The following is a 15,747-nucleotide window of genomic DNA, read 5'->3' as shown; positions in this document are numbered from 1 at the left end:
TATTTAGTATTTATTTAATATTTTCTTTATTCAGTAAATTCAGCCAACGTGGTTTGTTACAATTGTAGTTTTCAAGTTATTTAATGGTAAATGTTTTAGATTTAAAATGATCTTTAAAAATTAATAGCTGACTAACACCTTAAGTTCCAGGCAGGAAGGAGCGCTGGTCCCTGGCAGGAATCCACCTTGCAGATTAGTGTAGAGGTTTGGTGAGCCGGCCAGCCTGTGGATGGTTTTTAGGAGGTTTTCCATCTGCCTTGGCGAATGCAGGCTGGTTCCCTTATTCCGCCTCAGCTACACCATGTTGGCGATTGCTGCGCAACCAAGTTCTCCACGTATCCGGTGTGAGACGTTCCCTGGGGGGTCCCCTGGGGGCCAAACTGCACAATATCCTTGGGTTTGGTGTAGGGCGGCAGAGGAGTGAAGTGGACTGCAGTAGTCATCGTGTGGTTGCGGGCCACTGTGTCTGAGGTGGGGATGGAGCCTCTCCATCGTTTCTTGGTCCCCGGTTAACATAACATAACATAATATAACATAACACCTGAAGTGATTCATACAAACATAGTGTCAATGGATAGGTCTCAATTAGTACTATTGATTTGTTATGGTAGATTTTTTTGTCAGTCGTATAAATATTAAATGTATAATCTGCACATGAAAAAGTGAATTTACTCATGAATAAAACATGAAATAGTGAAAGTAACTGCACCATTAGTAAGTATATTTAATTACAGACTTATGACTGTAATTAGATTAATTGTTTGGTTATTATTGATGATATAATGATGCAAAATAGTGTCCATGTGAACAAAAGCACTATTTGTAACAAAATCATGAAGTCCACATGAAAGCAATGTGAGGACTCTGAATTATTTTGGAATAGGCAACTTAGTCTTAACTTTTAAAAACTGTCCTGCAGTTAACTTTAATTGTGATCTGCATGTAAAATATCATTAGTTTTCAAATAAGAAATTTCAACTAGAATTATGCTGAAGCAATTTTAAATACTTTTTGTGGATTATCAAAGTACAAACGAATGCATGATACTGGTCGGCCTAAATAATTCCTCGCAGACATTATTTCAATAATAAATTATTGTATCTAGTGAAAAGTAATACTTTATTTTTCTGCAGTAAACCAAGTGTATGAAAAGATAAAAATGTTGTGAGAAGTGAACGATATCCCCACAAATTGACTGATTTCATTTGGGGTTAAGGTGACAAACCCAGGACAGTGACATAGCCAACGTTTTGAATTCCAACCACACATACGGAAGCCAATGAACTGTGCTTTTCTTGGTATATTAAATTTTTATTAATGCTGATGCACATGGGGCCTCATGAGTCAGTAGAACCAACAGTGTTTAGCTTCACCCTTAGTCAGTTATTTATCCTACAGGAAACAGCAAGAAGAGCAGAGTGAACATCCATTATCTTTTAACGTTCATTAACGTTAGCAAATTTAAATCCATTGCATCACATTGTTTAGCAGAAGGTTTTCAAAAGTATTATCTTACAGCAAATCAACTCAAATGCACAGGTAAAGGTCATGTTGAAGGATAATATATACCATAAGCACTTTCTAGATAGGTGAAGAAAAGTAATTCAGATGCAAGACAAGGATAATGTGTGGTTTCTGGTGAAGAAATAACTGAAAAATTAGCCAGACAACAAGCTCACAGCATGTTACATTATCAACCAGGCTGTATAATTTTACATGATTAGGCCTAAGTAAGGGGTCCATATGCATACCACAGGAGGCTAATAATAAATTGCTTTGGCATATACATTTTTAATGTGGACTCTTTGGTGTCATTAAGTGCGCAAAAAAAAAAAAAAAAAAAAAATACTACTTCCAAAACATATGGAAGAGGGTGCAAAACGTTTTAGTATGTTGTTTGCTATGCCAAAAAACAGAGCTAACAATAAATGCAAAAAGGAATAACTACACTCATATTGTACTCCCTTAATTACTTCAAATAGTAGTTTGCAACATTTGTGTTGCTGGATCAAAATGACCAGGTGAAGTAAGGCACCACTACCTTGTACTTATGATGCCTTTCACATGAATCTGAAGAATATAATCAGTGCCATGCTTGTAAAATGGGTTTGTGGAACACACTTTATAAACAGTGGGAAACTAAAGTAATGTTACCAGATAAGGAATGTCAATTTAGTTGTAACCAATGATGCAGTTTTTGATGGTTTCAGGGACTTGACACATACTTAGTTCTAAGTTCATTCCTCGAGGGAACCCAGCAGAGTGAGTTGTTATACAATTGAAAATATTCCAGAGATAATACTATTTGCAAGGGAAGTGGTTTCATTGCCCATACCACTCTGAGGAAATCATGAACAATCTACCACACTTATTCACCAGTTTCATATAATGGGAACTAAACACATGAGGAGTGGAATGAGTGGATGAGATCTTTACCAAAATGTAATTGTGAAGAAGTCCCTTTGGAAGAGAAACTGCAAGTCTGGCATTACACTTGTCTCTCTGAGTAAACTTTTAGTCATAGCTCATTTTGGGCGCTGTGCATGCTTCAAACCCAAATATTGTTGACACTTGGTGGTGGTGGGGGGGGGGGGGGGGGGGGCTGATGTAGACAGTAAATTCATCTGTTATGTTTTATCTGCAGTGTGGACTCTTTGATTGTTTGTGTTGTCTCTGAGCTCCATACAGATGAATGATATGTAGATGTTCTTTGTGGTTTGCAGTTATGTTATGTAATTAACTATTATATGTTGCATCAAATAAATCATATTTCACACTAGTCACTAATGAAATGGGCAAAAGAAAGAAAGAAATATGTTTATAGGAATATGTCAGACAAATGTGGCTACAAAGTTGAAGAGCTCCAAGATATCTAAAGAAACGATATGTACAGAATGTATAGGATCACTTGCATATTGCATGGAGGAACCTATCTATTGTGTTATCAAACATCAGTACGTCTTATCAAGACTTGAAGTATTTTTAGAGCTAAGAAGATATAGATGACAGTTAAATATGTTTGTTTCATTAAAAAGAAGAATAGATTACTACTCACCAGACAGCAGAAATGCTGAGCCACTGATAGGCACAAAGGAAAGATTATCAAACAATAAGATTTTGGCCAAAAGGCAATCATCAGAATTAAAGAACACACACAAATGAAAACACAACTCATATGCACATGACCACAGTCTCTGGTTGCTGAGGCCAGATTGCAGGCAGCAGCGCATGACAGGAGTAGTAGTCTGGGTGGTGGGGCTAAAGATGATGATGCAGGGAGAGGGAGAGGTGGCAGAATAGGAGTTCGGGATGGTAAAGTGCTGCTGGCATGCAGGGACAAGGAGGAGAGATGGTAGATAGGACAGCTAGGTGCAGTCAGGAGGTTAAAAAGGAGGAGAGGCAGTGGAAGAGGAGAGAAGTAAAACAGTTGGGGGTGTATTGGTGGCATAGAGGGCTGTGTAGAACTGAATGGAAACAGGAAGGGTGGAGGCCGGGAGAGTTACCTGGCCTCAACCTTCATTAGCCATTGTCCTTTACCCACCTGTCCCCTTCCCTGTTCCCATTCCAGCATTACACATCCCTCTAGTCCACCAATGCACCCACAATCATTTTACTTCTCTCCTTTTCTGCTGCCACTGCCCCCTCCCACCACCGTCCATCTATCCTCCCAAACTGCACCTAGCTACCTAGCTGCCCTACCCCCTCTCCACCTTGTCTCTGCGTGATCCCACTAGCAGCACTTTACCATATCCCACCCCTACACTGCTACCTCTCCATCTCCCTGCACCAGCCTCCTCCTTACCCCTCTCACCCAGATTGCTTCTCCCATCACCGAGCGTGGTGGCGCAGTGGTTAGCACACTGGACTGGCATTCGGGAGGACGATGGTTCAGTCCCGTCTCAGGACATCCTGATTTAGGTTTTCCGTGATTTCCCTAAATCGTTTCAGGCAGATGCCGAGATGGTTCCGTCTCTAATGACCTCGTTGTCGACGGGACGTTAAACACTAACCACCACCACCACCTTCTCCCATCATGCACCGCTGTTCACAGTCTGGCCTCGCAACCAGAAGCTCTGGTCATGTGTGTGTGAGCTGCGTTTGCATGAGTGTGCATGTGTATGTTGTCTAATTCCGATGAAGGCCTTTTCAGCCAAAAGCTTATTTGTTTGACAGTGTTTTTGGAGGGGTGCCTATCAGTGGCTCAGCATCTCCACTATACTATGAGTAGCAATCTGTCCTATTCATAATACTGTCATTATTCCATCCTGGATTTTCCTTTGTTTCATTATGCACTGTTTTTAGGATATTGATAAATTATGTGTGCGTGTGCGTGTGCGCGCGCGCGCGGTGCGCGTGCGCGTGCATGTTTTATTTCTCAAAAATGTTGCATTTCTGCTGGAGACTTATGATTATGCCTGCAGAGGCAGTTTGCAGTGATTTTCAATAGCTGCAATATATGAATTTTAGTTAACACTTTCATTTGGCGATAGGCTGTATGAGCAGAACCATAAGAAGATTTCATCTTTGTAGTTTAAAGTACATATTACTGCCTACCTTATATGGGATTCAAATGAAACTCGACAGTTCCAGAGACCTTCTCAAGTCTTGAACATTTATGATATAAATATGCAGACTGATGTGACAAATAAAAATTTGTACAACGGCTGTGATTCAAACCAATATCTCCCAAGCCCTAGGCTAATGCACTAACCAATACACCATGCTGGCACAATGGCTTTGTGCGGTTGCCCGACTACCCTAGCACACCTTCCAAAGTCCCATTCACACTTCAGCCCACATGGTATTCCCTTAAAGTGATTGCATCATTTGTTTGTTATTTGTCACTATATGAGATGGGTCACTGGTTTGGTGGAGAATCGTTGATGGTTTTATTATTTACTGAGATAGACTGAAAGTGCAGTGGTGCATAATTGTGATGTTAATATCTAACTAAAGACAGGTAAAACTGTCATCAAACCAAAGTTTGATTTGAACACCACAATGTTTTACAAGGAATGGTCTTATTGTATAATTAGCAAAGTAAAAATCAATGATACAGTGGATCCAAAATTGAGTGAAACTGTAATATGTAGCCAAAAATGCAATTAAATTTAGTAATATGTTGTTTTCAATTTTTATTGTATGTTTACTACTTGGTTAGGGAAGAGTGTTATTCTTTTATGAGACATATTGGGGATTTAATGTATTATAATGGTGTTTAGTGAAAAGGTTGTGACAGATGATTCCTTCAAAAGGATCAAGTGAGGTGGTGCAATGTAGATTCACATTTGGGAAGACAATGGTGCAAATTCATGTCAGGCCGTCCAGATTTAGGTTTACTGTTTTCCCTAAATTGCTCCAGGCATGTGCTAGCATTGTTCCATTGAAAGGGTACGATCGAACCTTTTCCCATTTTTAACACATTCAGAGTGTGTTCTCCATCCCTAATGATTTCAATGTTGATGAAGTGGCTATGCACAGCAGTTTTTACGGATGTGTTACATGAACAACTAATACTTCTCTAATTTATGTCTTTCTTGAAATTATCTGTCTTTTTCAACCCAGTTCAACAATTGAAAAATCCGAAAAGAAATGTTTTCGTATCAGTGGTACATAAGGCGTAAGTAGCATTTGTTATAATGTTTATTCATAGCTGTGCAGCCCATACTATTTACTGCTACAGACAAAACTACCTGTTTCTTTGTTCTATGAGTCCAGGTCTCATGGATGAAGACAATCTTACTTGAGTTGATGTGTATCTTGTAAAGACCTTCCGACAGATTATGTAGCACTAAACTGAAACTTTCAAGCATCATTACAGACCACTTTGTTCATCCGCAGCTGTGCTCCTTATTTTGCAGACACATTCTTCAACAATTTTATTCTTAAATGGAACTTTGCTAGATGTAGAGTACTAACTGCAAATTGGTCACTTTACCAACATTTTTTGCTGAAAGTAAAGCAATTTGAACACATCACCAGTAAAGCAGTTATGCTGGTAAAATTAGTGTCCATTAGTTTATTTTGCATTTTGAGCCAGAATTCACATTTAAATTTTTATTTATTGTAAATAAATTTTTTGAGGTCCCTGCACTTAGGCTTCATTACTTCTGAAGGCATTTGATTGGCAGTATATATTTTGTCCTTAATTAATTTTAGTGTAGAGTCCTATCAATTTTTCTGACTGTTTTGGAAATCTGCCACTATTGAGTAGTTCTGCTAGCTGTGTAGAGAGAGAGAGAGAGAGAGAGAGAGAGAGAGAGAGAGAGTGTGTGTGTGTGTGTGTGTGTGTGTGTGTGTGTGTGTGTGTAGACTTCTTGAGGCAAAAGGACAGTAGCATTACCTATATTAGCATGCAGGATGACCGTGTCAGTATCCTCACACAACTTTTGTACGTATCACAAATCTCTCTTCCTTGGAAATATTACTTCTTGGTGGCCAATGTTTAGTAATTTCTCGGCAGCTTTCATGTCTGTTTTCTTCAGCTGAATCCACTTACAGGAAGTCTATGAGGAAAAGGTATGTGTTCTACTCAGTTCTCACACATACCATAAGATTAACAAAGATCCTACTAACAAGATGACAGTAATGACTACTGCCTTGCTTGATTGCTTCATCACCACCAAAGAAAGTCATTGGATTGTTTGGATTGTTTTTGGGGGAAGAGACCAAACATCGACGTCATCGGTCTCATCGGATTAGGGAAGGATGGGGAAGGAAGTTGGCCATGCCCTTTCAAAGGAACCATCCCAGCATTTGCCTGGAGCGATTTAGGGAAATCACGGAAAACCTAAATCAGGATGGCCGGACGCGGGATTGAACCGTCGTCCTCCCGAATGCGAGTCCAGTGTGCTACTACTGCGCCACGTCACTCGGTAAAGAAAGTCATAAGAAGTTTAAAAATGTGAGGTGCAATACCACTGAGATTTTATAGGCTTCCTAAAGTTCACAAGATGGAAAAGGATGAGCACTATTGGTTCACCTACATATTTTTCTGCCAAATATTTAGCTTCCTTATTAAAACTGTTGGTAAGAAAATGTAGTCACCACATTCATAATTCTATAGATTTTATTCAGAGACTTAGCAATGTCAGGTTAAAAAGTACAGATGTGCTCATTAGTTTTGATGTGGTATCATTGTATACCAAGGTACCTGTGAAGGATTATCTCTTATCACCCAATATTTTGATAAGAACATCACGACCTTATTTGAACATTTTCTTTTGTCATCGTATTTTCAATTTAATGGTGAATTTTATGAGCTGGTTAATGGAGTATCTATGGAAAGCCACCTCTCTCCTCTAATAGCCAATTTACTCATGGAAGACTTCAAGGAAAAGGCTCTGGATTTAGCAAGTTTTAAACCAATAGTCTTCTGGAGGTACGTGGATGACACATTTTTAGTAAGGCCACAGGGATGAATGAATTACATTGATTTCTTGAGCATTTGAATTCTATCCACGCTAGTCTCAAATTTTCTATAGAAATAGAAAAAGACAGCTACTTCCCCTTTTTGGATGTTGTCATTTGCTGTAAAGTTGATGGCACATTAGGACATGCCGTATATCGTAAAACAATGCATAAAAACCTCTACCTACATGCCAGCAGCTGTGATCACCATTTACAGACCCTAGGTGTCCTTAAGACCTTTGTGAATAGCGCACACTGTATATCCAATAAAGATAACTTGCAAGAATAGCTTACATACTTCAAAAGCATTTTTAAAATGAGTGGATTTTCACTTTACTCATCTCTGGAAACAGTGTAAAGCATGATTTATTTTTTTGTAAGGTGGGTATTTATCAGATTATTTGTGGGAATTGTGAGAAATCATACACAGGTCAAACAAGATGCACTGTTCATGAGAGATGTGTGAAAGATCAAAGATACACATGCTTATCACAGCCAGGCAAATCAACTGTCGCCGATCATTGTATTGATACTAGGAATTCCATGAACTACAGTGATGTGATGATTTTAACATCCACATCTTCATTTGGGATTCTGTCTTCAAGGAAGCTACAGATATTAGATTAGCTAATAAATTAATACATGGAGATACTGGGTTTAATGTGGACAAAGCATGGAATCTGGCTCTTGGAGGTAATTAAACTGCAGAGAAGTCATCATGGTGTCACCGCTGCCGAACATACATCAGTAAGTGAATCGAATGTCTGTAGGCCTTTGCCACAGGCGGTGCGTGTGTAAGTGTATCTCTTCACTGTCGACCAGCGTCTGTGACCTGCACGTGCAGTGCCGCCGTGGTCGAGCATATAAGACTGTACTTGGCGCCTTGTCGTCAGTCTTGCAATTCACTCTGAGGGTGGCTGGATGATAAACGGTCGAAATATCAGTGGAAGAAATTTTATTTGCACGACTGCATGTCCAAAATTTAATGGACTTAGGTAAGCAATGTTCTTAAAAGTATCATTGACTGTTTTTCTGTGAACAATCTTACCCTCAGTTTTAAAAAGACACAACACATTCAGTTCTGCACATCCAGGAGTACCCCACCAGTGACAAGTATAACACATGGTGAGGAAATAATAAATAGGGTGCAAACTTCAAAATTCTTAGATGTCCGTATTGATGACAATTTAATTAGAAGCAGCACATTTTGGAACTGTTTAGTTCAGCCATATATGCACTTCGAAAAATTCCAGATCTTGGGGAGAGACAAATAAGTAAGCCAACTTACTTTCATTCAGTAATGTTACATGGAATAATGTTATGGGGTAACGCATTTTTAACCCTTTCGGTCCCTGTGGTTATAATCGTATATGTTAAATTTTACTGTGTATTAGCTACAACAGAAATATTTTTTCCCATTGGAAGTCTGTGGTATACATTTGTGAATGGTCAACCCTTTCATCATGCCAAATCACTACCAACTGTTGGGCATCACTATGAAAACATCAGCAAGTCAATGTTGCAGTGAGTAGCAGCTCATGGCCACCAGAATGGTGGGTTTGCTACATTCCATTATATAATTGAATATTGTTATTCTTATTTTGCACGGTAATTATTTAATGATCATGTTATTTATTACAATAGAGAGTATTTCATAATTAATTGTTTTAGTTCATAAAATGAACTATATTTTGGAAATTGTACACATTTTTGTATAATTCATGCATCTAAAATCATTAAAAATCACGTAAGAGCATTACCATATAATGAAAGAATTTCCTTCGTCCAGAAAAAATCCAGGTCTGAAAGGGTTTAGAAAGAAAGTTTCCAATGCTCAAAACATAATGTAAGAATATGTGGTGGCCACATACTGTCGTGTTGTTGACATCTTTTCAAGGAGTTGGGCACTCTGACTAGTGCGTCACGGTATATTTATTCCCTCATGGAGTTTGTTGTACATAAGCCACTGCAGTGCAAAAGGAACAATGTACATACAGTATAAACCCGATTTTGCGTGACCTCCATTTAACGTACGTAATCCCGCATTTAATGGAAGAAATTTCAAGTCCTAAAAATTATTCCGTAAGTGCAATGCAATTTTATATTCGATTTAACGTAATTCGCATTACGGGAAAACCCGCATTTAGCGTTAGGAATATTAAATATTGAAAACAATACAACAGTGGCTTTTGCGGCCCAAATGCGAGGTGCACTTTTTTTCCGGTTTTCGGAATCCAAAAAACCGCCTACAGTTTGCATTCAGGTGCAAAGCCTAAGAAGTTGCGAAAAATGCCGCTAGTTGCCGCCGTAAGCGCCTGCAGCCTTTATTGCTGCTTGGCAGACGCGCTCCTTCCGTCGCAGCGGAAGGAGCTCTCAGCCGGTGCAACGGCAGCTATTGGGGTTTAAGCCTCGCTGACCGCTCTGCCATACAGAGAGTTCCCTTTCGAAGCGCTCGGTGGATCGGCGGAAGGTTGAGCTTGCTCCCTTTCGTCGAAAAGCCGCGTAGCTCGCGGAGAAGCTCAATCGTCGTAAGAGTCACTGACTCAAAGTAACCCGTAACTTCGGTTACAAACTTAGGGAGACTATCTCGTTCCGTGTTAGGGTTGATCAGTGCCAGGGGCCCGTTCACGTCGGACCACCCCACTTCTCTTCCTCCGCACCTCCTTTAGGTGCCGCGCCATTGCACAAACAGCGCACGCTAGGCCGTAGGACACCCCCCCCCCCCCCCTCCTCTTCTGTAGGACCTACTTATAGCCTTTTCTTTCAAGAAAAAGCATAATTGCCGTGCCCACCCACACGAATTAAAGCTTCTGTAAACACGAAGATGGCAGATTCCGCCGGTGTTTTCCCCCGCCCAAACCCGCAGCAAGGCTGCAGCAAAAGAGGCGCGAGAGTCGGCTGTTCCCGTCGACGTCAGCGTCCCGCTTGCCGCCGTTGAGGATGTGTTGGCCGACAAGGACCGGCAGATCGCTGCGCAAGCGCAGGAGCTGCTGAGCCAGCGTCGATTGATAACCGACCTCTGCGGCCCCAGTGATTCCCCCACGCGGACAAGTACACTGCACATAACATTACATTCACCTGCAACTGGTGACTTGTACTACTGTCCCACTGCGGCAGCTGACTCCAGCGGCGGAACCAGCAGCTGCAGATGCGGGCGCAGAACAACACTTCACTGGGCCCTGTCAGGTGGAGGGCCCACGCCGCAAACAGAAAAACACCACGCAAACAAGCGAGCAACCACACTCGCAAGGTAGCCGAAAGGCGCTGCTACCTACACCAACACCTGCACTTCCGGTTAGGACCACCAACACAACGACAGACACGACCCGACCTGCGGTCAGCAACACCACACAAGTACCAACCGCAGCTACGCCCGCACAACAGAAGACTGGTTTTCCCCCAGTCGTAATACAGAACTACGTGGACCTCAGCGTCCTCAACACAACATTTGCGGAAAGGCACTCACCTTGCACGCTACACACGAAATACTCTGGGGATAGGGCCTCACTGTACGTATCAACTAACACTGAATATAAAGATCTACTTATCTTCCTCAAAGAAAAGGGCATCGAACATTATACGTACAGGACCGGAGAAGAACGGACAGAGCAGTACGTGGTAAAGGGAGTGGATCCCAGTACCCCAAACAGCACAGTACAAGCGGCGCTCAACTTCCTAGGATTCAACTGCAAACGTGCTTCCAGGATGACAGGCTTCCGCTCCCACCACCGTCTACAACACTACCTGGTCGAGATGGCCGACACGGCCGCCCCCCGCGGCCTTCTGCAGATAAAAAGCCTTCTGCGGATGGACGTAAGGGTAGAAATATACGAACCGCCACAGGTCCCGCAACAATGTAACAACTGCCAGCGGTTCGGTCATTCGGTCCACCGCTGCGGCCTGGCAACCCGTTGCCGCGGATGCGCTGGCAAACACGCATCCAACGCATGTACTCTGATCCACGAAAACATACGCCGTTGCGCCAACTGTGGCCAAGGCCATGCGGCCAACTACAGGGGCTGCAACGTATACAGAGAGGCGCAAAAATCAACAGTCGAAGCCGCCCAACGTCATAACACGGCCCGCACCTAACCCTGTCAGGAACGGAGTGTCGTTCGCCATGGCTACACGCCCTGGAGGAGCGGGGCAGGCCGCGGAACCTCTGCGCCCAGCACACGCACCTAAAACAACCACTGCAACAACAACACAGTCGTCTCAGCCAACACACGACACTGCAAGCACGCCGGTACCAACACCAGCCCCCAAAAACAACACAACCCCGTCCCCTGAAGCCACTGCCTGCGAACCTCCACACGACACACAGGTAAACACACACAAAGAACCCCAGAACCAAAAACCCAGAGAAGGCGTAGGCGTACACGCGGAAACAAGCGACACCAGCACACACACTACTCCACCCCCCACCACGTCTGACACACTGGCACCTCAAAATGTTCCACATAGCAACAACACAATCGCCAGCCCACACATAACGCCAACACCCGCACCAGCGGCCGCCAACACCACAACTGAGCCACAGGCCGACACACACAACACCAACACAACATTTGAGGGTTTATCGGAAACAATATTCCCCCATCACACGACCGCTCAGATCTTTAACAAGACCATGGCGGCCGTCGCCACACTCTTTACACAGCTCTTGACTGCTCAACCTGGGCAGTACTGGGCCGCCATAAAAACAGCGTTCGCCACACTGTTCACACCGATACATGGATAACACGCCACACCCCGCCCCCAACGCAAACAACCGAACACTAACACGGATCCTGTTCTGGGATGCAGACGGGATCAACAACAAAAGGGCGGAATTTGCCGCGCTCATGGAGCGTAAGGGTATCCTTATCGCACTATTGAGCGAAACTAAGCTCAAATCACGCAACCAACTAAACTTCACCGGCTACTGCGTCTATCGCACCGACCGACCGGACGGCTCAGGTCACGGCGGAACAGCAATCATCATACACAAAGACATAGAACACACAAACATAGTACTCCCTGAACTTGAAAAAGCAGAGGCAACCGCCGTCAGGGTCAAGTTCAACGGAGCCTACACTACACTGGTGTCAGTATACGTTGTGTTGTTGTGGTCTTCAGTCCTGAGACTGGTTTGACGCAGCTCTCCATGCTACTCTATCCTGTGCAAGCTTCTTCATCTCCCATTACCTACTGCAACCTACATCCTTCTGAATCTGGTTATTGTATTCATCTCTTGGTCTCCCTCTACGATTTTTACCCTCCACGCTGCCCTCCAATACTAAATTGGTGACACCTTGATGCCTCAGAACATGTCCTACCAACCGATCCCTTCTTCTGGTCAAGTTGTGCCGCAAACTTCTCTTCTCCCCAATCCTATTCAATACTTCCTCATTAGTTATGTGATCTACCCATCTAATCTTCAGCGTTCTTCTGTAGCACCACATTTTGAAAGCTTCTATTCTCTTCTTGTCTAAACTATTTATCGTCCTTGTTTCACTTCCATACATGGCTACACTCCATACAAATACTTTCAGAAACGACTTCCTGACACTTAAATCTATATTCGATGTTAACAAATTTCTCTTCTTCAGAAACGCTTTCCTTGCCATTGCCAGTCTACATTTTATACCCTTCCTACTTTGACCATCATCAGTTATTTTGCTCCCCAAATAGCAAAACTCCTTTACAACTTTAAGTGTCTCATTTCCTAATCTAATTCCCTCAGCGTCACCCGACTTAATTCGACTACATTCCATTATCCTTGTGTTGTTTTTGTTGATTTTCATCTTATATCCTCCTCTTAAGACACTATCCATTCCATTCAGCTGCTCCTCCAGGTTCTTTGTTGTCTCTGACAGAATTACAATGTCATCGGTGAACCTCAAAGTTTTTATTTCTTCTCCATGGATTTTAATACCTACTCCGAATTTTTCTTTTGTTTCCTTTACTGCTTGCTCAATATACAGATTGAATAACATTGGGGAGAGACTACAACTCTGTCACACTCCCTTCACAACCACTGCTTCCCTTTCATGCTCCTCGACTCTTATAACTGCAATCTGGTTTCTGTACAAATTGTAAATAGCCTTTCGCTCCCTGTATTTTACGCCTGCTACCGTCAGAATTTGAAAGAGAGTATTCCAGTCAACATTGTCAAAAGCTTTCTCTAAGTCTACAAATGTTAGAAACGTAGGTTTGCCCTTTCTTAATCTAGCTTCTAAGGTAAGTCGTAAGGACATTTCTACGGAATCCAAACTGATCTTCCCCGAGGTCGGCTTCTACTAGTTTTTCCATTCGTCTGTAAAGAATTCGCGTTAGTATTTTGCAGCTGTGACTTATTAAACTGATAGTTCGGTAATTTTCACATCTGTCAACACCTGCTTTTTTTGGGATTGGAATTATTATATTCTTCTTGAAGTCTGAGGGTATTTCGCCTGTCTCATACATCTTGCTCACCAGATGGTAGAGTTTTGTCAGGATTGGCTCTCCCAAGGCCGTCAGTAGTTCCAATGGAATGTTGTCTACTCCGGGGGGGCTTGTTTCGACTCAGGTCTTTCAGTGCTCTGTCAGTATACAAGAGCCCTAAAAACATTATAACACGCGACATCAGCACAATACTCAACATATCACCGCGCGTAATAGCCGCTGGAGATCTTAACGCAAAACACCCGGACTGGAACTCACGAATACGAAACTCCAACGGCAAGAAACTATACGAACTCGCACTAGGACGAAACTACATCACACTAGCGCCGACCGAACCGACGCACATTCTCTACCGGAGGGGACACAGGCCAGACGTGTTAGACATGGCCCTTATCAAGGGCATAACAACGACACTCAACGTTGCCGTTGAAAACGATCTGCCCTTAAATCACCAACCCATTATACTGTGCATTGAAGAAACACTGCAGCATATGGAACAACGCAGGATGTTAGACTACAGGCGCGCGAATTGGACCCAGTTCAAGGAAACGCTTGACAGTCGCATCCCACCCACCCACGCGATTAACGAGACAGCACAAATTGACGAGGCAGTTGAAACCCTCACCGGCGCCGTCCAGGACGCAATAGCCGACACCATACCAATCCGCACGCCGCAACAACACAGTGCAGCCCTGCCCCAGGAAATCCTGGGCCTAATCTCAATGAGGAACCGCCTCAGGAGACACAGGCAGAGTACCAGGCGGCAGCACTTCAAACAGCACATTAACAGGCTCCAAGGTATAATCCGGGAAAAAATACAAACATTCAAGACACAACAGCGGGACCAGAAACTCGAAGGGCTGGACACCACGCGACCTGGCGTGTGTCAGCTAGCCCGACATTTCACCAGGGAGAAACTGTACACCCCCACGCTACAAGGACCCGACGGACCAGCATATTCTGCGGAAGAAGAAGCGGAACTGATGGCCCTCACACTCGCAGCGTCATTCACACCGAACCTGGATCCCTCAGACCCAGCGTTCACACTTGCTACGGACCAGGAGGTCACACGCATCTTGGCCCAACCAGCGCGCAACAACATCCGACAAGCTAGTACAGCAGAGATCAAATGGGCCATCACCGCTAGGAAGGCCCCTGGTCACGATGGCATTCAAAACCGTGTCCTCCAGGAGTTCACGGACAAAGCTGTAGACTACCTAACACACATCACGAATGCCATACTGAAGCACCAACACTTCCCCGCCTTTTGGAAGACGGCCAAGGTCCTGATGTTCAGGAAGCCGGGGAAAGACCGCTCCCTCCCACAAAATTACCGACCCATCAGTCTGCTGAGCGCGCTCAGCAAGATCGTTGAGAAGGTAATACTAAAACGACTCACCAGGCACTGCATCACAAACGACACCCTGAGACCGGAGCAATTCGGTTTCAGGAATCACCACTCGACAACACAACAACAACTCCCCGTCCTTGAATACATAACACACAGATACAACACAAACAAGGCAACTGGGGCGGTGTTCTTGGACATCGAAAAGGCTTTCGATCGTCTATGGCACAACGGCCTAATACGCAGACTTAGTGACGCAGGGTTCCCCGACGGGCTCGTACGTCTCATACACTCATATCTCACGGACAGGAGTTTCAACACCGACGTGCAGGGCAAACAATCGACACGACATGGTATACAGGCAGGAGTACCCCAAGGAAGTATCCTAGGGCCCTTACTGTTTAACCTCTACATTAACGACCTCCCAGCTACACACAACACGACGGTGGCAATCTACGCGGATGACACTGCCATCCTCGCGCAAGATTGGAAGCCGTCTAACATTAACTCACGACTACAGACTGCACTCAGAACGGCGGAGCCTTGGCTGGTGAAATGGGTTG

Source organism: Schistocerca gregaria, chromosome 6 (genome assembly GCF_023897955.1).
Source record: "Schistocerca gregaria isolate iqSchGreg1 chromosome 6, iqSchGreg1.2, whole genome shotgun sequence".
NCBI classification, from domain to species: domain Eukaryota; kingdom Metazoa; phylum Arthropoda; class Insecta; order Orthoptera; family Acrididae; genus Schistocerca; species Schistocerca gregaria.
The sequence above is the reverse complement of the archived record's forward strand: the minus strand, read 5'-3'. Positions refer to the sequence as shown.